This window comes from Arachis hypogaea, chromosome 9 (genome assembly GCF_003086295.3).
Source record: "Arachis hypogaea cultivar Tifrunner chromosome 9, arahy.Tifrunner.gnm2.J5K5, whole genome shotgun sequence".
Lineage (NCBI taxonomy): Eukaryota > Viridiplantae > Streptophyta > Magnoliopsida > Fabales > Fabaceae > Arachis > Arachis hypogaea.
This window is the reverse complement of record NC_092044.1, coordinates 69,000,184-69,022,958: the sequence shown is the minus strand read 5'-3', so window position 1 is coordinate 69,022,958 and position 22,775 is coordinate 69,000,184.

The window sequence follows — 22,775 nt, the reverse complement described above, 5'->3', positions numbered from 1 at the left end:
TTTAATTTATTATATAAAGAAAATTGATTTTTGAAATAATGAAATAAAATAAAATAAAAACCGAAATAAAAATAAAAGTAAAATAAATAAAGAAAGAAAATTAACAATTAAAATAAATATTTGAAAAATTTTGAAATTGAAATCCGAAAAAAAATTTCGAAAATACAGTTTAAAACCAGTTAGAAAAGATATTTTTTTTGAATTTTGAATTTTATGATGAAAGAGAAAAACACATAAAAGACACAAGACTTAAAATTTTTAGATCTAATGCTCCTTATTTTCGAAAATTTTGGAGGGAAAACCCCAAGGAACACCAAACTTAAAAATTTTAAGATCAAAACACAAAGAAGACTCAAGAACACTTTGAAGACTCACAAGAACACCAAGAACAAAAGGAAGAACACTAAACTTAAAAATTTTTTTAGAAATCAAAATAATTTTCGAAAATTATATCAAAATTAGCAAGAAAACACCAAACTAAGAGTTTGGCACAGGATTAAATCAAGAAAAATTATTTTTGAAAAAGATTTTAAAAAGAAGATACCCAATTGCCAAGAACATAAGCCAACGCTCTAACTAACTGAGTTATAAATGTAACACTTGTTTTGAATAGGTATATTTGGATTATTCCTTTTGGACGACTAATGCTTTGGAAAAGAACAAGAAAAACAAGAAAAGGCACAGAACAAGAAAAACTAAAAAACAAATAAGAAAAATAAACAAGAACAACTTAAACATCAAAGAAAAGAAATTCGAAAATTTAAAAGAAAAATATAAAATATGCAATTAACACCAAACTTATAACAAGACACTAGACTAAAAGAAAAATTAAAAATTAATAAAGAAAAAAAATATTTTTTGAAAAGAAAATAAAAGACTCTGACCCAATTGCCAAAATCTTCCTAATCTAAGAAATAAAATAAACCTTTAGTTGTTCAAACTCGAACAATCCCCGACAACGGCGCCAAAAACTTGGTGGACAAAATTGTGATTCATATGTTTATGTATTTTGTAAAATTCATTGCTCTTTCTTTCCCTGGCAATGGCGCCAAAAACTTGGTGCACGAATTTGCAATCCGTACAACTAACCAGCAAGTGCACTGGGTCGTCCAAGCAATACCTTACGTGAGTAAGGGTCGATCCCACGGAGATTATTGGTTTGAAGCAAGCTATGTTTATTTTATTAATCTTAGTCAGGATGCCAATAAGATTATTTGGATTTAATTGTAAGAAGTAAAAGTGTATGGAATAAGTAATTATTACTTCATTAATGGAGAATATGTTGGAGTTTTGGATATGCTTTGTCCTCTGAATTTCTGCAATGTAATATTCAACTCAATTGTTTGTAAAGTTCCATCCATGGCAAGCTGTATGTAGGGTGTCACCATTGTCAGTGGCTACTTCCCATCCTCTCAGTGAAAACAGTCCAGATGCTCTGTCACAGCACAGCTAATCAGCTGTTGGTTTTCGATCATGTTGGAATAGGATCCATTGATCCTTTTGCGTTTGTCATCACGCCCAGTGATGAGCGGATAATTTATACGCTTTTTGGCATTGTTTTTAGGTAGTTTTTAGTAAGTTCAAGCTACTTTTAGGGATGTTTTCATTAGTTTTTATGTTAAATTCACATTTCTGGACTTTACTATGAGTTTGTGTTTTTTTCTGTAATTTCAGGTAATTTCTGGCTGAAATTGAGGGACTTGAGCAAAACTCTAAAAAAGGCTGACAAAAGGACTGCTGATGCTGTTGGAATCTGACCTCCCTGCACTCAAAATGGATTTTGCGGAGCTACAGAACTCCAAATGGCGCGATCTCAACGGCGTTGGAAAGTAGACATCCAGAGCTTTCCAGCAATATATAATAGTCTATACTTTATTCGGGAATTGACGACGTAAAGTGGCGCTCAACGCCAAATACATGCTGCTGTCTGGAGTCAAACGCCAGAAACACGTCACAACTCGGAGTTGAACGCCAGAAACATGCTATAACTCGGCGTTCAACTCCAAGAAAAGCCTCAGCTCGTGGATAGATCAAGCTCAGGCCAAGCATACACCAAGTGGGCCCCGGAAGTGGATTTATGCATCAATTACTTACCTCTATAAACCCTAGTAGCTAGTTTAGTATAAATAAGACTTTTTACTAGTGTATTAGTCGTCTTTTGACCACGATTCATCTTTGGTCTCAGTTTTGTTTTATTCTTCATCTTAGGAGGCCATTGATCACGTTTTGGGGGGCTGGCCATTCGGCCATGCCTGAACCTTTCACTTATGTATTTTCAACGGTGGAGTTTATACACACCATAGATTAAGGGTGTGGAGCTCTGCTGTACCTCAAGTTTCAATACAATTACTATTATTTTCTATTCAATTCTCTTTTATTCTTATTCCAAGAGATACATTGCACTTCAACTTGATGAATTTGATGATCTGTGACACTCATCATCATTCTCACCTATGAACGTGCGTGACTGACAACTACTTTCGTTCTACCTTAGGCCGGGCGCATATCTCTTAGATTCCCCAACAGAATCTTCGTGGTATAAGCTAGATAGATGGCGGCATTCATGGAAATCCGGAAAGTCTAACCTTGTCTGTGGTATTCCGAGTAGGATTCCGGGAATCTGGAAAGTCTAACCTTGTCTGTGGTATTCCGAGTAGGATTCCGGTATTGAATGACTGTGACGAGCTTCAAACTCCTGAAGGCTGGGCGTTAGTGACAGACGCAAAAGAATCAAGGGATTCTATTCCAACCTGATTGAGAACCGACAGATGATTAGCCGTGCTGTGACAGAGCATAGGACCATTTTCACTTAGAGGATGGGATGTAGCCATTGACAAGGTGATACCCTACATACAGCTTGCCATGGAAAGGAGTAAGAAGAAATTGGATGAATGTAATAAGAAAGTAGAGATTTAAGAGGAGCACAGCATCTCCATACGCCTATCTGAAATTTCCACTATTGATTCACATAAGTATTTCTATCCTATTTTATTTTCTGTTTATTATTAATTTTCGAACTTATCATAAACCAATTTAATCCGCCTAACTGAGATTTACAAGGTGACCATAGCTTGCTTCATACCAACAATCTCCGTGGGATCGACCCTTACTCACGTAAGGTATTACTTGGACGACCCAGTGCACTTGCTGGTTAGTTGAACGGAGTTGTGAGATTCTCTAACAGTGCCTGTAACTCTTTTGGTCCAACAACAACACTAAGCTGTTGGTGCCATTACCAGGGATTATTAAGATCCCAATTCATCATACCATGATCTCTTTGGGGTATTCTTGATAGAGCCAATATTTAAATTTCATACAAGTACAAAGAGACCAACTTTGAGGATAACAATTTCATCTACCAAGTTTTTGGCGCCGTTGCCGGGAATTGTTCGAGTATGGACAACTGACGGTTCATCTTGTTGCTCAGATTAGGTAATTTTCTTTTCAAAAATTTTTCAAAAATCGTTTTCAAAATTTTTCTTTTCTTTTTCGTTTTTCCAAAAATATTTTCGAAAAAAATTAATAAAAATCCAAAAAAAATTAATAAAATCATAAAAATCAAAAATATTTTGTGTTTCTTGTTTGAGTCTTGAGTAAATTTTTAAGTTTGGTGTCAATTGCATGCTTTAAAAAATTTTTCTTGCATTTTTCGAAAACTCCATGCATTCATAGTGTTCTTCATGATCTTCAAGTTGTTCTTGGTAAGTCTTCTTGTTTGATCTTGATGTTTTCTTGTTTTGTGTTGTTTGTTGTTTTTCATATGCATTTTTCGTTTGTTAGAGTCCATGCATTAAAGATTTCTAAGTTTGGTGTCTTGCATGTTTTCTTTGCATCAAAAATTTTTCAAAATTATGTTCTTGATGTTCATCATGATCTTCAAAGTGTTCTTGGTGTTCATCTTGACATTCATAGTGTTCTTGCATGCATCATGAGTTTTGATTCATAATTTTTATGTTGTGAGTCATTTTTATGTTTTTCTCTCTCATCATTAAAAATTCAAAAATCAAAAATATATCTTTTCCTTATTTCCCTCCAAATTTTCGAAATTTTGGGTTGACTTGGTCAAAACTTTTCAAAATTAGTTGTTTCTTACAAGTCAAGTCAAATTTTCAATTTTAAAAATCTTATCTTTTCAAAATCTTTTTCAAAAATCATATCTTTTTCATTTTTTATTTTTCGAACATTTTAAAAATATTTTTCAAAATAATTTCAAATCTTTTTCTTATCTTTATATCATATTTTCAAATATTAGCTAACAAATAATGTGATTGATTCAAAAATTTGAAGTTTGTTACTTTCTTGTTAAGAAAGGTTCAATCTTTAAGTTCTAGAATCTTATCTTGTAGTTTCTTGTTAGTGAAGTAAGTAATTTTAAATTTTTGAATTAAATCTTTTTATCTTTTATCTTATCTTTTTCAAAAATTTTATCTTTTTCAAAATTTGATTTCAAAATATCTTATCTAACTTCTTATCTTCTAATCTTTTCAAATTTGATTTTAATATCTTTTTCAACTAACTATTTGACTTTGTGTTTGTTTCTTATCTTTTTCAAAACTACCTAACTACTTTTCCCTCTCTAATTTTCGAAAATATCTCATCCTTTTTTTCAAAAATTCTTTTTAATTATTTTAAATTTTAATTTTAATCATATCTTATCTTTAATTTTCAAAATTACTAACTCCTTTTCAAAAATTAATTTTTGAATTCTCCCTCTCTTTTCTTATTCTATTTAATTATTTATTTACTAACACTTCTCTTCACCTCTCTTCATCTAAATACCCGAACCCATTCTTCTTCACTCTTCTCCCCTTTCTTCTTCTACTAACGTAAAGGAATCTCTATACTGTGACATAGAGGATTCCTCTTCTTTTCTTGTTTTCTTCTCTTTCATATGAGCAGGAACAAGGAAAAAGGCACTTTTGTTGAAATTGATCCTGAACCTGAAAGGACTCTGAAGAGGAAACTAAGAGAAGCTAAACAATCCAGAAACAACCTTTCAAAAATTTTCGAACAAGAGAAGGAGATGGCAGCCGAACCCAACAACAATAATGCAAGGAGAATGCTTGGTGACTTCACAAAACCAACGTCCAAATTTGATGGAAGAAGCATCTCCATTCCTGCCATTGGAGTAAACAATTTTGAGCTGAAACCTCAACTAGTTGCCTTAATGCAACAGAACTGCAAGTTTTATGGACTTCCATCTAAAGATCCTTACTAGTTTTTAACTGAGTTCTTGTAGATTTGTGAGACTATTAAGACGAATGGAGTTGATCCTGAAGTCTACAGACTCATGCTTTTCCCTTTTGCTGTAAGAGACAGAGCTAGAATATGGTTGGATTCACAACCTAAGGATAGCCTGGACTCCTGGGATAAGCTGGTCACTACCTTCTTGGATAAATTCTTTCCTCCTCAAAAGCTGAGCAAGCTTAGAGTGGATGTTCAGACCTTCAAACAAAAAGATGGTGAATCCCTCTACGAAGCTTGGGAAAGATACAAGCAGTTAACCAAAAGGTGTCCATCTGACATGTTTTCAGAATGGACCATATTAGATATATTCTATTATGGTCTATCTGAGTTTTCGAAAATGTCATTGGACCATTCTGCAGGTGGATCCATTCACCTAAAGAAAACACCTGCAGAAGCTCAAGAACTCATTGACATGGTTGCAAATAACCAATTCATGTATACTTCTGAGAGGAATTCCGTGAATAATAGGACGCCTCAAGGGAAGGGAGTTCTTGAAATTGATGCTCTGAATGCCATATTGGCTCAGAACAAAGTGTTGACTCAACAAGTCAACATGATTTCTCAAAGTCTGAATGGATGGCAAAATACATCCAACAGTACTAAAGAGGTAGCTTCTGAAGAAGCTTATGATCCTAAGAACCCTGCAATAGCAGAGGTAAATTACATGGGTGAACCTTATGGAAACACCTATAATTCATCATGGAGAAATCATCCAAATTTCTCATGGAAGGATCAACAGAAGCCTCAACAAGGCTTTAACAATGGTGGACGCAATAGGCTGAGCAATAGCAAGCCTTTTCCATCATCTTCTCAGCAACAGACAGAGAATTCTGAACAAAACACTTCTAATTTAGCCAATCTAGTCTCTGATCTGTCAAAGGCCACTTTCAGTTTCATGAGTGAAACAAGATCCTCCATCAGAAATCTGGAGGCACAAGTGGGCCAGCTGAGTAAGAAAGTCATTGAAACTCCTCCCAGTATTCTCCCAAGCAATACAGAAGAGAATCCAAAAGGAGAGTGCAAGGCCATTGATGTGATCAATGTGGCTGAATGCACAAGGGAGGAGAAGGACGAAAATCCTAGTGAGGAAGACCTCCTGGGACGTCTCTCAAGCAAGAAGGAGTTTCCTATTAAGGATCCAAAGGAATCTGAGGCTCATATAGAGACCATAGAGATTCCATCAAATCTTCTTCTGCCATTCATGAGCTCTGAAGACTATTCTTCCTCTGATGAGGATGAAGATGTGAATGAAGAGCAAGTTGCTCAATATTTAGGAGCTATCATGAAGCTGAATGCCAAGTTGTTTGGTAATGAGACTTGGGAAAGTGAACCTCCCTTGCTCATTAATGAACTAGATACCTGGATTCAGCAAATTTTACCTCAAAAGAGATAAGATCCTGGCAAGTTCTTAATACCTTGTACCATAGGCACCATGACCTTTGAAAAAGCTCTAAGTGATCTAGGGTCATGGATAAATCTTATGCCACTCTCTGTAATGGAGAAGTTGGGGATCATTGAGGTACAACCTGCCTTGTTCTCATTACAATTGGCAGACAAGTCATTGAGATAAGCTTATGGAATAGTAGAGGACGTGTTAGTAAAGGTTGAAGGCCTTTACATCCATGCTGATTTCATAATCTTAGACACTAGGAAGGAAGAGGATGAATGTATCATCCTTCGAGGACCTTTCCTAGCTACAGCAGGAGCTGTGATAGATGTCAACAGAGGTGAATTAGTTCTTCAATTGAATGGGGACTACCTTGTGTTTAAAGCACATGGCCATCCCTCTGTGACAAAAGAGAGTAAGCATGAAGAGCTTCTCTCAGTTCAGAGTCAAAAAGAGCCCCCACAGTCAAACTCTAAGTTTGGTGATGGGAGGCCACAACCAAACTCTAAGTTTGGTGTTAAGACCCCATATCCAAACTCTAAGTTCGGTGTTGGGACTATACAACATTGACCTGATCACCTGTGAGGCTCCATGAGAGCCCACTGTCAAGCTAATGACATTAAAAAGAGCGCTTGTTGGGAGGCAACCCAATTTTATTTATCTAATTTTTATTTTATTTTATTGTTATTTTGTGTTTTATTAGGTACATGATCATGTGGAGTCACGAAAAAAATATAAAAATTAAAAACAGAATCAAAAACAGCAGAAGAAAAATCACACCCTGGAGGGAGGACAGACTGGCGTTCAACGCCAGTAAGAAACATCTGGCTGGTGTTCAACGCCAGAACAGAGCATGAATTTAGCGCTGAACGCCAGAAACAAGCAACATTCTGGCGTTTGAACGCCAGGAATGTGCCTTGAGGAAACTGCTTGTTACTGGCGTTCAACGCCAGAAACATGCTACACATGGGCGTTGAACGCCCAGAGTGTGCATCATCTCGGCGTTTAAATGCCAGAATGGTGTGCAAAGGCATTTTACATGCCTAATTGGTGCAGGGATGTAAATCCTTGACACCTCAGGATCTGTGGACCCCACAAGATCACCTCATGATCTGTGGAACCCACAGGATCCCCACCTAACATATTCCCACCTTACCTCCTAATCCTATAACACTCTTCCCCAAAACACACTTCCCAACAACTTCAACCTCTCTTCCCAATTACCCCATTCACCACTCACATCCATCCACTCCCACTCAAACCCACCCTAATTGACCGAAACATACACATCTCTCCCTCTCCTCCATATCTTCTTCCATTCTTTCTTCTTTTGCTCGAGGGCGAGCAACATTTTAAGTTTATTGGGAGCAACTAAGGATAGGAGCACCAAAATTACTAGGAATCATTCAACAGAAGCAAGGAAGAGACATAGAGGAGCTCAAAGAGCACCATTGGTTCTTCAAGAAGGCGCCACCCTCACTAAGGTGGACTCATTCCTTGTTCTTATTTCTCTGTTTTTTGATTTTTATGCTTCATGTTTATTTATGTTTTGTGTCTCTACTTCATGATCATTAGTGTTTAGTAACTATGTCTTAAAGTTATGAATAATTCCATAAATCCTTCACCTCTCTTAAATGAAGAATGTTTTTAATTCAAAAGAACAAGAAGTACATGAATTTCGAATTTATCCTTGAATTTAGTTTAATTATATTGATGTGGTGACAATACTTTTTGTTTTCTGAATGAATGCTTGAACAGTGCATATTTTTGATCTTGTTGTTTATGAATGTTAAAACTGTTGGCTCTTGAAAGAATGATGAACAAAGAGAAATGTTATTGATGATCTGAAAAATCAATTGAAATTGATTCTTGAAGCAAGAAAAAGCAGTGAAAAAGCAAAGGCTTGCGAAAAAAAATAATAGAAAAAGAAAAAGCAAGCAGAAAAAGCCAATAGCCCTTAAAACCAAAAGGCAAGGGTAAAAATGATCCAAGGCTTTGAGCATCAATGGATAGGAGGGCCCAAGGAAATAAAATCCAGGCCTAAGCGGCTAAACTAAGCTGTCCCTAACCATATGCTTGTGGCATGCAGGTCGAAGTGAAAAGCTTGAGACTGAGTGGTTAAAGTCGTGATCCAAAGCAAAAGAGTGTGCTTAAGAGCTCTAAACACCACTAACTGGGGACTCTAGCAAAGCTAAGTCACAATCTGAAAAGGTTCACCCAGTTATGTGTCTGTGGCATTTATGTATCCGGTGGTAATACTGAAAAACAAAGTGCTTAGGGCCATGGCCAAGACTCATAAGTAGCTGTGTTCAAGAATCAACATACTTAACTAGGAGAATCAATAACACTATCCGAAATTCTAAGTTCTTAGAGAAGCCAATCATTCTGAACTTCAAAGGAAAAAGTGAGATGCCAAAACTGTTCAGAAGCAAAAAGCTACAAGTCCCGCTCATCTAATTATAATTAATATTCATTGATATTCTGGAATTTATAGTATATTCTCTTCTTTTTATCCTAATTGATTTTCAGTTACTTGGGGACAAGCAACAATTTAAGTTTGGTGTTGTGATGAGCGGATAATTTATACGCTTTTTGGCATTGTTTTTAGGTAGTGTTTAGTAAGTTCAAGCTACTTTTAGGGATGTTTTCATTAGTTTTTATGTTAAAATCACATTTCTGGACTTTACTATGAGTTTGTGTGTTTTTCTATAATTTCAGGTAATTTCTGGCTGAAATTGAGGGACTTGAGCAAAACTCTGAAAAAAGGCTGACAAAAGGACTGCTGATGCTGTTAGAATCTGACCTCCCTTCACTCAAAATGGATTTTCTGGAGCTACAGAACTTTAAATGGGGCGCTCTCAACGGCGTTGGAAAGTAGACATCCAGAGCTTTCCAGCAATATATAATAGTCCATACTTTATTCGTGAATTGATGACGTAAAGTGGTGCTCAACACCAAGTACATGCTGCTGTCTGGAGTCAAACGCCAGAAACACGTCACAACCCGGAGTTGAACGCCAGAAATACGCTATAACTTGGCGTTCAACTCCAAGAAAAGCCTCAGCTCGTGGATAGATCAAGCTCAGCCCAAGCATACACCAAGTGGGCCCCGGAAGTGGATTTATGCATCAATTACTTACCTCTGTAAACCCTAGTAGCTAGTTTAGTATAAATAAGACTTTTTACTAGTGTACTAGTCGTCTTTTGACCACGTTTCATCTTTGGTCTCAGTTTTGTTTTATTCTTCATCTTAGGAGGCCATTGATCACGTTTTGGGGGGCTGGCCATTCAGCCATGCCTGAACCTTTCACTTATGTATTTTCAACGGTGGAGTTTCTACACACCATAGATTAAGGGTGTGGAGCTCTGCTGTACCTCAAGTTTCAATACAATTACTATTATTTTCTATTCAATTCACTTTTATTCTTATTCCAAGAGATACGTTGCACTTCAACTTGATGAATTTGATGATCCGTGACACTTATCATCATTCTCACCTATGAACGCGCGTGACTGACAACCACTTTCGTTCTACCTTAGGCCGGGCGCATATCTCTTAGATTCCCCAACAGAATCTTCGTGGTATAAGCTAGATAGATGGCGGCATTCATGGAAATCCAGAAAGTCTAACCTTGTCTGTGGTATTCCGAGTAGGATTCTGGGAATCTGGAAAGTCTAACCTTGTCTGTGGTATTCCGAGTAGGATTCCGGTATTGAATGACTGTGACGAGCTTCAAACTCCTGAAGGCTGGGCGTTAGTGACAGCCGCAAAAGAATCAAGGGATTCTATTCCAACCTGATTGAGAACCGACAGATGTTTAGCCATGCTGTGACACAGCATAGGACCATTTTCACTGAGAAGATGGGATGTAGCCATTGACAAGGTGATGCCCTACATACAGCTTGCCATGGAAAGGAGTAAGAAGAAATTGGATGAATGTAATAAGAAAGTAGAGATTCAAGAGGAGCACAACATCTCCATACGCCTATCTGAAATTCCAATTATTGATTCGCATAAGTATTTCTATCCTATTTTATTTTCTGTTTATTATTAATTTTCGAACTTATCATAAACCAATTTAATCCGCCTAACTGAGATTTACAAGGTGACCATAGCTTGCTTCATACCAACAATCTCCATGGGATCGACCCTTACTCACGTAAGGTATTACTTGGACGACCCAGTGCACTTGCTGGTTAGTTGAACGGAGTTGTGAGATTATCTAACAATGCCTGTAACTCTTTTGGTCCAACAACAACACTAAGCTGTTGGTGCCATTACCAGGGATTATTAAGATCCCAATTCATCATACCATGATCTTTTTGGGGTATTCTTGATAGAGCCAATATTTAAATTTCATACAAGTACAAAGAGACCAACTTTGAGGATCACAATTTCGTCTACCACCCAGCAATCGCGAGTTTGAAGCACGTCACAGCCATTCAATCCTTGAATCCTACTCGGAATACCACAGACAAGGTTTAGACTTTCTGGATCCTCAAGAATGGCCACCATCAATTCTAGCTTATACCACGAAGATTCTGATTAAGGAATCTAAGAGATGGTCATTCAATCTGATGTAGAACGGAGGTGTTTGCTAGGCACACGTTCATGGATTGAGGAAGCTGATGAGTGTCACGGATCATCACTTCATTCACAATTAAGCGCGAATGAACATCTTAAATAGGAACACACACACGTTTGAATGAAGAAATAGAAACAATTGCATTAATTCATTGAGACGCTGCAGAGCTCCTCACCCCCAACAATGGAGTTTAGAGACTCGTGCCGTCAAAGTGTATAAAATTCAGATCTGAAAATGTCATGAGATACCAATTAAGTCTCTAAAAGTTGTTTAAATAGTAAACTAATAACCTAGGTTTACAGAAAATGAGTAAACTATGATAGATAGTGCAGAAATCCATTTTTAGGGCCCACTTGGTGTGTGCTGGGGCTGAGACTTAAGCTTCTCACGTGCCTGGGCTGTTTTGGGCGTTCAACGCCAGGTTGTAACCTGTTTCTGGTGTTGAACTCCAACTTGTAACTTGTTTCTGGCACTGGACGCCAGACTGCAACATGGAACTCGCGTTGAACGCCAGTTTATGTCGTCTATCTTCGCGCAAAGTATGGACTATTATATATTGCTGGAAAGCCCTTGATGTCTACTTACCAACCCAATTGAGAGCGCGTCAATTGGACTCCTGTAGCTCCAAAATTCCATTCCGAGTGCAGGGAGGTCAGGATCCAACAGCATCAGCAGTCCTTTTTCAGCCTAACTCAGATTTTTGCTCAGCTCCCTCAATTTCAGCCAGAAAATACCTGAAATCACAGAAAAACACACAAACTCATAGTAAAGTCCAGAAATATAATTTTTACCTAAAAACTAATAATATTCTACTAAAAACTAATTAAAACATGCTAAAATCTACATGAAATTACCCCCAAAAAGCGTATAAAATATCCGCTCATCAACAAAGTATGAACTATTATATATTGCTGGAAAGCCCTGGATGTCTACTTTCCAACCCAATTGAGAGCGCACCAATTGGACTCCTGTAGCTCCAACAAATCCATTCCGAGTGCAGAGAGGTCAGAATCCAACAACATCAGTAGTCCTTTTTCGGCCTAAATTAGATTTTTGCTCAGCTCCCTCAATTTGAGCCAGAAAATATCTGAAACCACAGAAAAACACACAAACTCATAGTAAAGTCCAAAAATATGAAATTACCCCCAAAAAGTGTATAAAATATGCTAAAATCTCTATGAAATTACCCCCAAAAAGTGTATAAAATATCTACTCATCACAACACCAAACTTAAACTGTTGCTTGTCCTCAAGCAACTAGATAAATAAAAGAGGATAAAAAGAAATCAAGAAGCAATAATATCTCAAAGTTTTAAGTGAAGCTCAGATTTTAATCAAGAAATCTACTATTTTATTCATGTTTGATGATGATGAGAAAAATAAATTATAACTTAATTGGAAATAAAATCAAAATAGAGATACTAATTACTACTACTAATATATAACTTCTAAGGTAAATTCATAATAAGAACAATTATCACAGAGTTAAGGCAAAGATTAGGACTCAACAACCTTTATTTTAGGAAGTGGATGTTCCTCTAGTCTGTGGGGTACTTGGTCCTTCAAGAGATAATTTCTGACGCTTTAGGTCCTTTAAGTTATATCCTTGCTCTTCCTGTTCCCTTAGGTGCCATGATCTTGATTTCGAAAGAAAGGAAAGGAGAGGAATAGAAGGAGAGGCAATTTTGAAATTCAAAAGATATGATGAGTTGGATGAATTATATGACAAATTGGATGATGCATGACTCATGACTTGTACTAGAACTTTAATGCACTTTGTTGCTTGATTTCAGGACAATAGAAGCAAAGAGGAACCACGTTAGCAGCCACGTTAGTTTAGCTAACGTGACCTCTAACGTGGAATGGGAGCTAGCTTGCAAAGTTAGTGAGAAAGGTAATCGCCAATAACGCCCTTGAAGCCATCATAGCCCACGTTAAGAGTCATGTTAACTAAGTTAACGTGAACTCTAACGTGGAAGAAGACAATAAGGCCAACGTTAGTGACACTCTCCTTTGTCACTAACGTTGGACCAAGCTCATAATTGGCCACGTTAGTTGCCACGTTAACTTAGTTAACGTGGACTCTAACGTTAAGAAGCGAAAGAGAAGCCAACGTTAGTGACATTCACCTTTGTCACTAACGTTGGCCAAGCCTCCATAAGCCACGTTAACTCCCACGTTAATTTAGTTAACGTGGAAGCTAACGTGGAGAGAGCAATTGATCGACAACGTTAGTGACACTTACCTTTGTCACTAACATTGGGATGAACACCTAAGAGCCACCATGAGCAACGTTAACTCCCACGTTAACTTTGTTAACGTGGAAGCTAACATGGATAAAGAGATGATGAGCCAACGTTAGTGACACTCACCTTTGTCACTAACGTTAGAGATGGCTAGCATTACTACGTTAGAAGCCACGTTAACCTAGTTAACGTGGACTCTAACGTAGAAAGTAGGGGCACATTGGAATGTTAGTGACAAAGGTAAGTGTCACTAACGTTCTCGAAGGATTGGCATCACTACGTTAGAAGCCACGTTAACCTAGTTAACGTGGACTCTAATATCGGGAGAAGGGGTGACTAACCATGTTATAGGGAAAGGTAAGTCCCAATAACGTATGCGAAGGACCAACAAGCAACGTTAGTGGTCACGTTAGTGCCACTAACGTTGAAGTCAACGTGATCATATTTGGGTGAGAAACGTTAGTGAAAAAGGTGATTGTCACTAACGTTCTCGAACCCACACTTTCACTTAACGTTGACACCACTAACGTCCTAAGCCAAAGTCCCTGCCTACTTCACATTTTCGCTCTACAAGCAAAGCTAAGCCCAATAAAGAGGATAACTGCTTCAAACTCAAGATCCAAGAGGCCCACACCCAAGATTTGAAGAACCAACTAGAAGATCAGAAGAGTAGTATATATAGGAGTAGCTTTGAATTAGAAAGGGGTTGGAACTTTAGGGAGCCTTGGGCATAGAACTACTCTTTGTATTTACTTTCTCTGCAACTTCTAGTTTTACTTTCATGATGTATTCTCCATCTTTGTTTTCAATTTTCAGAGCTATAAACAACTAAACCCCTTTCATTGGGTTAGGGAGCTCTACTGCAATTTGATGGATCAATATTAGTTTTCATTCTTCTTCTTCTATCTTTTCTCTTGATTTTACTAGAAAGCTTTCAATATTCATCCAATTGGGTAGCTATCTTGGAAAAGAAACTATTCATATTTGGATCTCTTCGGAACCTTGGAAGAGGAATGAAGAGACCATGCTAGAAATGCTTTCTCATGCTGGATCAAATTGGGTTTGGATGGATATGTGATTATAATCCTACCAAGACTTGATTTGGGAATGCATGTGGTATAATAAGTGACCATACTTCATCTCTTCTCATGAGCAATTGACCAAGGAATTGGCTATTGATCAAGATTTGAGAGATTGGATTACCAAGGAATTAGAATTCGATCATTTAAGATTGCCAAGGAGATCAATGAATGCATTGATTGAGGAAGATATGAAAATGAATTTGATCCGGAGAATGCAACATCTCCTAAGCCCAATGAACTCCCCATTTCTGATCTTACCCATTCTCTTTAATTTCTACCATTTACTTTTATGAGCATTTCCCCATTCCCATTTAAGATTCTACAATTTATTTTCTGCCATTTACATTCAGCTCTTTATTTCTAGCATTTACTTTTTCTGCTATTTACCTTTCTGCAATTTAATGTTCTGCAATTCTCAAGTCAAATTCTGGTTCGCTCAACTAAAACATTCCTCTAATTAAAGTTGCTTGATCAAATCAATCTCTGTGGGATTCGACCTCACTCTATAATGAGTTTTTACTTGACGACAATTCGGTACACTTGCCGAAGGGAGATTTGTTACTAGACGGATTTTCCACGCATCAAGTTTATGGCGCCGTTGCCGGGGATTGATTTTGTATCAGCAATGATTAAGTTGGAAGATAACTAGATTGAGCAATTTTTTATATTTTTTTATTTTTCTGATTTAAATTTCTGTTTGAGCAATTTACTTTCAGTTTTAGTTGTTTTCCTCCCATTCCTTTACCCTTTTATTCCAGTTGTTTACGATCTTTTTTCACTCACCCACTAACTGTTCGATATATTGCATCTCTCACACTAATAGCATTCTTTTAGAATAGTTGCTGCATTTATTTCCTTGCTCGTGCCTTGTTGATTGTATGATAGGGAGAAGAAGCGGGGCTTCAACTTTCTTTGATTTTGAACCTGAGAGGACCTTCCTTAGATTAAGGAGGGAAGCAGGAGGAAAAAGAGTAGTAGGTGCTGAAGAAGAGGAAGAGTACTTTGAACCCAACATGGAAGAGAATTTGGAGAACAACCATGAAGATGAGGTTCATAATCAAGGCCATGCCAACCGTGCTAGGCAAGAAAGGAGGGTCTTAGGATCCTATATCAATCCTAATCCTGGAAACTGTGGGAGCAACATTCAGAATCCCACCATACATGCCAACAATTTCGAGCTAAAACCTTAGCTCATCACTCTTGTGCAGAATAATTGCTCATTTGGAGGAGGTGCTCAAGAAGACCCGAACCAACACTTGACCACCTTCTTGAGGATTTGTGACACAGTGAAGTCCAATGGAGTCCACCCGGATGTCTATAGGCTGCTCTTGTTCCCTTTTTCACTCAGGGGCAAGGCATCCAAATGGCTTGAATCCTTCCCAAAAGAAAGCCTGACGAATTGGGAGGAGGTAGTGAACAAGTTTTTGGCAAGGTTTTACCCCCCTCAAAGGATCAATAGGTTGAGAACTGAAGTGCAGACGTTCAGACAGCAAGATGGGGAGACACTTTATGAAGCTTGGGAAAGGTTCAAAGATCTAACAAGGAGATTCCCACTAGAGATGTTTAATGAGTGGGTCCAACTTCACATCTTCTATGAAGGTCTTTCCTATGAGTCAAAGAAGGCTTTGGATCATTCATTAGGAGGCTCTTTGAACAAGAAGAAAACTATTGAAGAAGCCATAGATGTCATCGAAATAGTTGCTGAGAATGACTACTTCTATGCCTCTGAAAGAAGTAACACTAGAGGAGTAATGGAGTTGAACCACATGGATGCACTATTAGCCCAAAACAAGATGATCACCAAGCAGCTAGCAGATCTTACCAAGAAGGTGGAAGAGAACCAAGTTGCAGCAGCCATCACCTCATCACCAACTCAAGAAGAAGTAAACATAGGAGAAGAAGGTGACTGGGAGCAAGCCAACTATGTGGGAAACTCACCTAGACAAGTCCATGATCCATACTCCAAAACTTACAACTCTGGATGGAGAAATCACCCCAACTTCGGATGGGGAAATCAACAAGACCAAGGCCAAGATCAAAGACGTCCAAATCCCAGCAGCATAACTCACCAACATGCCACACCTAGACCATATCAACACTCACATAACAACCCCTCTCAACACCTATACCAAAGCCAACCTAGCCATTCTCATTCCTCTAATCTCAACTCACCATCACCTTCTGATGACAGACTCTCAAGGATTGAGAACTTACTTGAGAGCATATACAAAGAGATTCAAGACAACAAGGTGTTCAAGGAGGAAGTGTGGTGGACGAAATTGTGATTCCCTTTTTTCTTGTAATTGGATTTATAAAAGATGTATACTCTGAGGGCATTGTTTATTTTCTTCACAATCTCGTTCAACTAACCAGCAAGTGTACTGGGTCGTCCAAGTAATAACCTTACGTGAGTAAGGGTCGAATCCACAGAGATTGTTGGTATGAAGCAAGCTATGGTCACCTTGCAAATCTCAGTTAGGCAGATTAAAATAGTTTATGGGTTTTCGAATAATTAATAATAAAAAGAAGAAATAATAAAAGGAATAGAAATACTTATGCAGATTCATTAGTAGAGGTATCTTTTAAGTATATACAGCTACTGCATGGCTCAAGGACGCCTGCTCTCCTACTCCTTCTACTCAATCTTTCTTACTCCTTTCCATGGCAAGCTTTGTATAGGGGTTCACCATCAACTGTGGCTACTTTCATTCCTCACGGGGAAATAACCTGTGCGGCTGTCACTCGCACAGCTAACCAGTCTGGAGGCATCACCCATGGCTGATGGCTACATCCCATCCTCGCAGTGAAAACTATGCTAACGCACTCTGTCACAGTACGGCTAATCACCGGTTGGTTCCCGCTCCTATTGGAATAGAATCCCTCTTTTGCGTCTGTCACCAACGCCCAGCAGGTTAAAGTTTGAAGCACGTCACGGTCATTCATGATCGGAATCCTACTCGGAACACCACAGACAAGGTTGGACTTTCCGGACTCCCAGGATCCTACTCGGAACACCACAGACAAGGTTGGACTTTCCGGATCCAGATGAATGCCGCCAACTATCTAACTTATACCACGAAGATTCTGTTGGGGAATCTAAGAGATACGCATTCAAGCTCTGTTGCATGTAGAACGGACATGGTTGTCAATCACGCGCGTTCATAAGTGAGAATGATAATGAGGGTAATCTGACTCATAACATTCATCATGTTCTTGGGTACGAATGAATATCTTGGAATAAGAATAAGAGAGATTTGAATAAAAGAAGATAGAATTTCATTAATACTTGAGGTACAGCAGAGCTCCACACCCTTTAATCTATGGTGTGCAGAAACTCCACCGTTGAAAATACATAAGCAAAGAGTTCAGGCATGGCCGAATGGCCAGCCCTCTCTAACGTGATCAATGATCCCCTAAGATGAAGAATAAAACAAAACTGAGATCAAAGATGTCTAATACAATAGATAAATGTCCTATATATACTAGACTAGCTACTAGGGTTTACATGAGTAAGTAATTGATGCATAAATCCACTTCCGGGGCCCACTTGGTGTGTGCTTGGGCTGAGCTTGATGAATTCACGTGCTAAGGCATATCTTGGCGTTGAACTCTGAGTTATGACGTGTTTTGGGCGTTCAACTCCGGATCATGACGTTTTTCTGGCGTTTAACTCCAGACAGCAGCATGAACTTGGCGTTCAACGCCAAGTTACGTCGTCATTCTTCGAATAAAGTATGGACTATTATATATTTCTGGAAAGCCCTGGATGTCTACTTTCCAACGCCGTTGAGAGCGCGCCAATTGGAGTTCTGTAGCTCCAGAAAATCCATTTTGAGTGCAGGGAGGTCAGAATCCAACAGCATCAGCAGTCCTTTTGTCAGCCTTCTTCAGAGTTTTGCTCAAATCCCTCAATTTCAGTCAGAATTTACCTGAAATCACAGAAAAACACACAAACTCATAGTAAAGTCCAGAAATGTGAATTTAACATAAAAACTAATGAAAACATCCCTAAAAGTAGCTTAAACTTACTAAAAACTATATGAAAACAATGCCAAAAAGCGTATAAATTATCCGCTCATCACAACACCAAACTTAAATTGTTGCTTGTCCCCAAGCAACTGAAAATCAAATAGGATAAAAAGAAGAGAATATACTATAAAGTCCAAAATATCAATGAATATTAATTTAAATACATGAGCGGGACTTGTAGCTTTTTGCTTCTGAACAGTTTTGGCATCTCACTTTCTCCTTTGTAGTTTAGAGTGATTGGCATCTCTAGGAACTTAGAATTTTGGATAGTGTTATTGACTTTCCTAGTTAAGCATGTTGATTCTTGAACACAGCTACTTATGAGTCTTGGCTGTGGCCCTAAGCACTTTGTTTTCCAGTATTACCACCGGATACACAAATGCCACAGACACATAACTAGGTGAACCTTTTCAGATTGTGACTCAGCTTTGCTAGAGTCCCCAATTAGTGGTGTCCAGAGCTCTTAAGCACACTCTTTTGCTTTGGACTACGACTTTAACCACTCAGTCTCAAGCTTTTCACTTGGACCTTCATGACACAAGCACATGAATAGGGACAGCTTGATTTAGCCGCTTAGGCCTGGATTTTTAATTTCCTTGGGCCCTCCTATCCATTGATGCTCAAAGCCTTGGATCCTTGCTACCCTTGCCTTTTGGTTTTAAGGGCTATTGGCTTTTTCTGCTTGCTTTTTCTTTTTCTTTCTCAAATTTTCGCCAAATTTTTTTTTTCACAAGCTTTTGCTTTTTCACTGCTTTTTCTTGCTTCAAGAATCAATTTCATGATGTTTTTCAGATCATCAATAACATTTCTCTTTGTTCATCATTCTTTCAAGCACCAACAATTTTAACACTCATAAACAACAAGATCAAAAATATGCACTGTTCATTCATTCATTCAGAAAACAAAAATTATTGCCACCACATCAATATAATTAAATTAAATTCACTAATAATTTCGAAAATTATGTACTTCTTGTTCTTTTGAATTAAAACATTTTTCATTTAAGAGAGGTGAAAGACTAATGGATTTTATTCATAACTTTAAGGCATGGTTACATACTAATGATCATGAAGTAGAGACACAAAATATAGATAAACACAACATTAAAAACCGAAAACAGAAAGAAATAAAGAACAAGGAATGAATCCACCTGAGTGAGGGTGGCGCCTTCTTGAAGGTCCAATGGTGCTTTTTGAGCTTCTTTATGTCTTTTCCTTGCTTCTGTTGCATGATCCCTAGTGATTTTGGTGTTTTTAACATTATTTGCTCCCAATAGTTGTGTGGAGGACAACTTATCCCCTGAGGTATCTCAGGGATCTCTTGATTTGCAGCCACATGTTATACCACTGAGCTATGACGGCTTATATTTTCCATCTCCCAAGACTCAGAGGTGGAAGCTTTTGTCTTCCCTTTGAGGTTTCTCTGGCCTTGGGTGCCATTAATGGTAATGGAAAAGCAAAAAAAGCTATGCTTTTACCACACCAAACTTAAAATATTGCTCGCCCTCGAGCAAGAAAAGAAAGAAGAGAAGGAGAAGAAGAAGGTAATGGAGGTGAGTGAGGGGAGATGGATTCAGCTATATGGGTGGGATTGGGTGGGGAAGAGAAGTTAAATTGTAAAGGTAGGTGGGGTGTATGGGGTAGAATGGGTAGCAGCAGGTGGTGAATGAAAAACAGAAGGGATGATCATGAATGGAAAGAGAGAGGGCGAGGTAGGTGGGGATCCTGTGAGGTCCACAGATCCTGAGGTGTCAAGGAATTCCATCCCTGCACCAAATAGGCATGTAAAATGCCTTGGCACACCATTCTGGCGTTTAAACGCCCATTGGTGCATGTTCTGGGCGTTCAACGCCCATGTGATGCTTGTTTCTGGCGTTGAACGCCAGTTTCAAGCTTGTTTCTGGCGTTCAGCGCCAGATTGTCCTCTGTGTGCGCATCCTGGCGTTAAACGCCAGGATGTAGCTTGTTTTGGGCGTTCAGCGCCAGAATGGTGCTCTGTTCTGGCATTGAACGCCGGCCAGATGCACCTTCTGGGCGTTGAACGCCAGCCCGTGCATCCTCCAGGGTGAAAAATTTTTTTCTTCTGTTTTTGACTCTGTTTTTAATTTTTTTGATTTTTTCGTGACTCCTCATGATCATGTACCTAATTAAACACAAAAACAAAGAAACAAAATAAAATAAAATTAGATAAATAAAATTGGGTTGCCTCCCAACAAGCGCTTCTTTAATGTCAATAGCTTGACAGTGGCTCTCATGGAGCCACAGGTGATCAGGTCAATGTTGTATAGTTGTCCACACCAAACTTAGAGTTTGGATATGGGGTTTGAACACCAAACTTAGAGTTTGGTTGTGGCCTCACAACACCAAACTTAGAATTTGACTGTGTGGGCTCTTCTTGACTCTGAACTGAGAGAAGCTCTTCATGCTTACTCTCCTCTGTCACAGAGGGATGGCCATGTGCCTTAAACACAAGGTAGTCCCCATTCAATTGAAGGACTAACTCACCTCTATTGACATCTATCACAGCTCCTGCTGTGGCTAGGAAAGGTCTTCCTAGGATGATGCATTCATCATCTTCTTTCCTAGTGTCTAGGATTATGAAATCAGCAGGGATGTAAAGGCCTTCAACCTTTACTAGCACGTCCTCTACTAATCCATATGCTTGTCTCATTGACTTATCTGCCAATTGTAATGAGAACAATGCAGGTTGTACCTCAATGATTCCCAGCTTCTCCATTACAGAGAGTGGCATCAGATTTATCCCTGACCCAAGATCACATAGAGCTTTTTCAAAGCTCATGGTGCCAATGGTGCAAGGTATTAAGAACTTGCCAGGATCTTATTTCTTTTGAGGTAGAGTTTCCTGAATCCAAGTATCTAAGTCACTAATGAGCAAGGGAGGTTCACTTTCCCAAGTCTCATTACCAAACAACTTGGCATTCAGCTTCATGATAGCTCCTAAATATTGAGCAACTTGCTCTCCAGTCACATCTTCATCCTCTTCAGAGGATGAATAATAGTCAGAGCTCATGAATGGCAGAAGGAGATTTAGTGGAATCTCTATGGTCTCTAAGTGAGCCTCAGATTCCTCAGGATCCTTAATAGGAAGCTCCTTCTTGCTTGAGGAACGTCCCAGGAGGTCTTCCTCACTGGGATTTTCGTCCTCCTCCTCCTTGATGCATTCGGCCACATTGACTAAGTCAATCACCTTGCATTCTCCTTTTGGATTTTCTTCTGTATTGCTTGGGAGAATACTGGGAGGAGTTTCAATAACTTTCTTACTCAGCTGGCCTACTTGTGCCTCCAAATTTCTAATGGAGGATCTGGTTTCATTCATGAAACTGAAAGTGGCCTTTGACAGATCAGAGACTATATTAGCTAAATTAGAATTATTTTGTTCAGCATTCTCTGTCTGTTGCTGAGAAGATGATGGATATGGCTTACTATTATTCAGCCTATTGCGTCCACCATTGTTAAAGCCTTGTTGAGGCTTTTGTTGATCCTTCCAGGAGAAATTTGGATGATTTCTCCATGATGGGTTATAAGTGTTTCCATAAGGTTCATCCAGATAATTAACCTCTGCCATGGCAGGGTTCTCAGGATCATAAGCTTCTTCAGAAGCTGCCTCTCTAGTACTGTTGGATGCATGTTGCAATCCATTCAGATTTTGAGAGATTATGTTGATCTGTTGAGTCAACATTTTGTTCTGAGCCAATATGGCATTCAGAGCATCAATTTCAAGAACTCCTTTCTTCTGAGGTATCCCATTATTCACAGAGTTCCTCTCAGAGGTATACATGAACTGGTTGTTAGCAACCATGTCAATGAGTTCCTGAGCCTCTTCAGGCGTTTTCTTCAGGTGAATAGATCCACCTGCAGAATGATCCAGTGACATTTTCGAAAATTCAGAGAGACCATAATAGAATATATCTAATAGGGTCCATTCTGAAAACATGTCAGATGGACATCTCTTGGTCAGCTGCTTGTATCTTTCCCAAGCTTCATAGAGGGATTCACCATCTTTTTGTTTGAAGGTTTGAACATCCACTCTCAGCTTGCTCAGCTTTTGAGGAGGGAAGAATTTATCCAAGAAGGCAGTGACCAGCTTATCCCAGGAGTCCAGGCTATCCTTAGGTTGTGAATCCAACCATATTCTAGCTCTGTCTCTTACAGCAAAAGGGAAAAGCATGAGTCTGTAGAC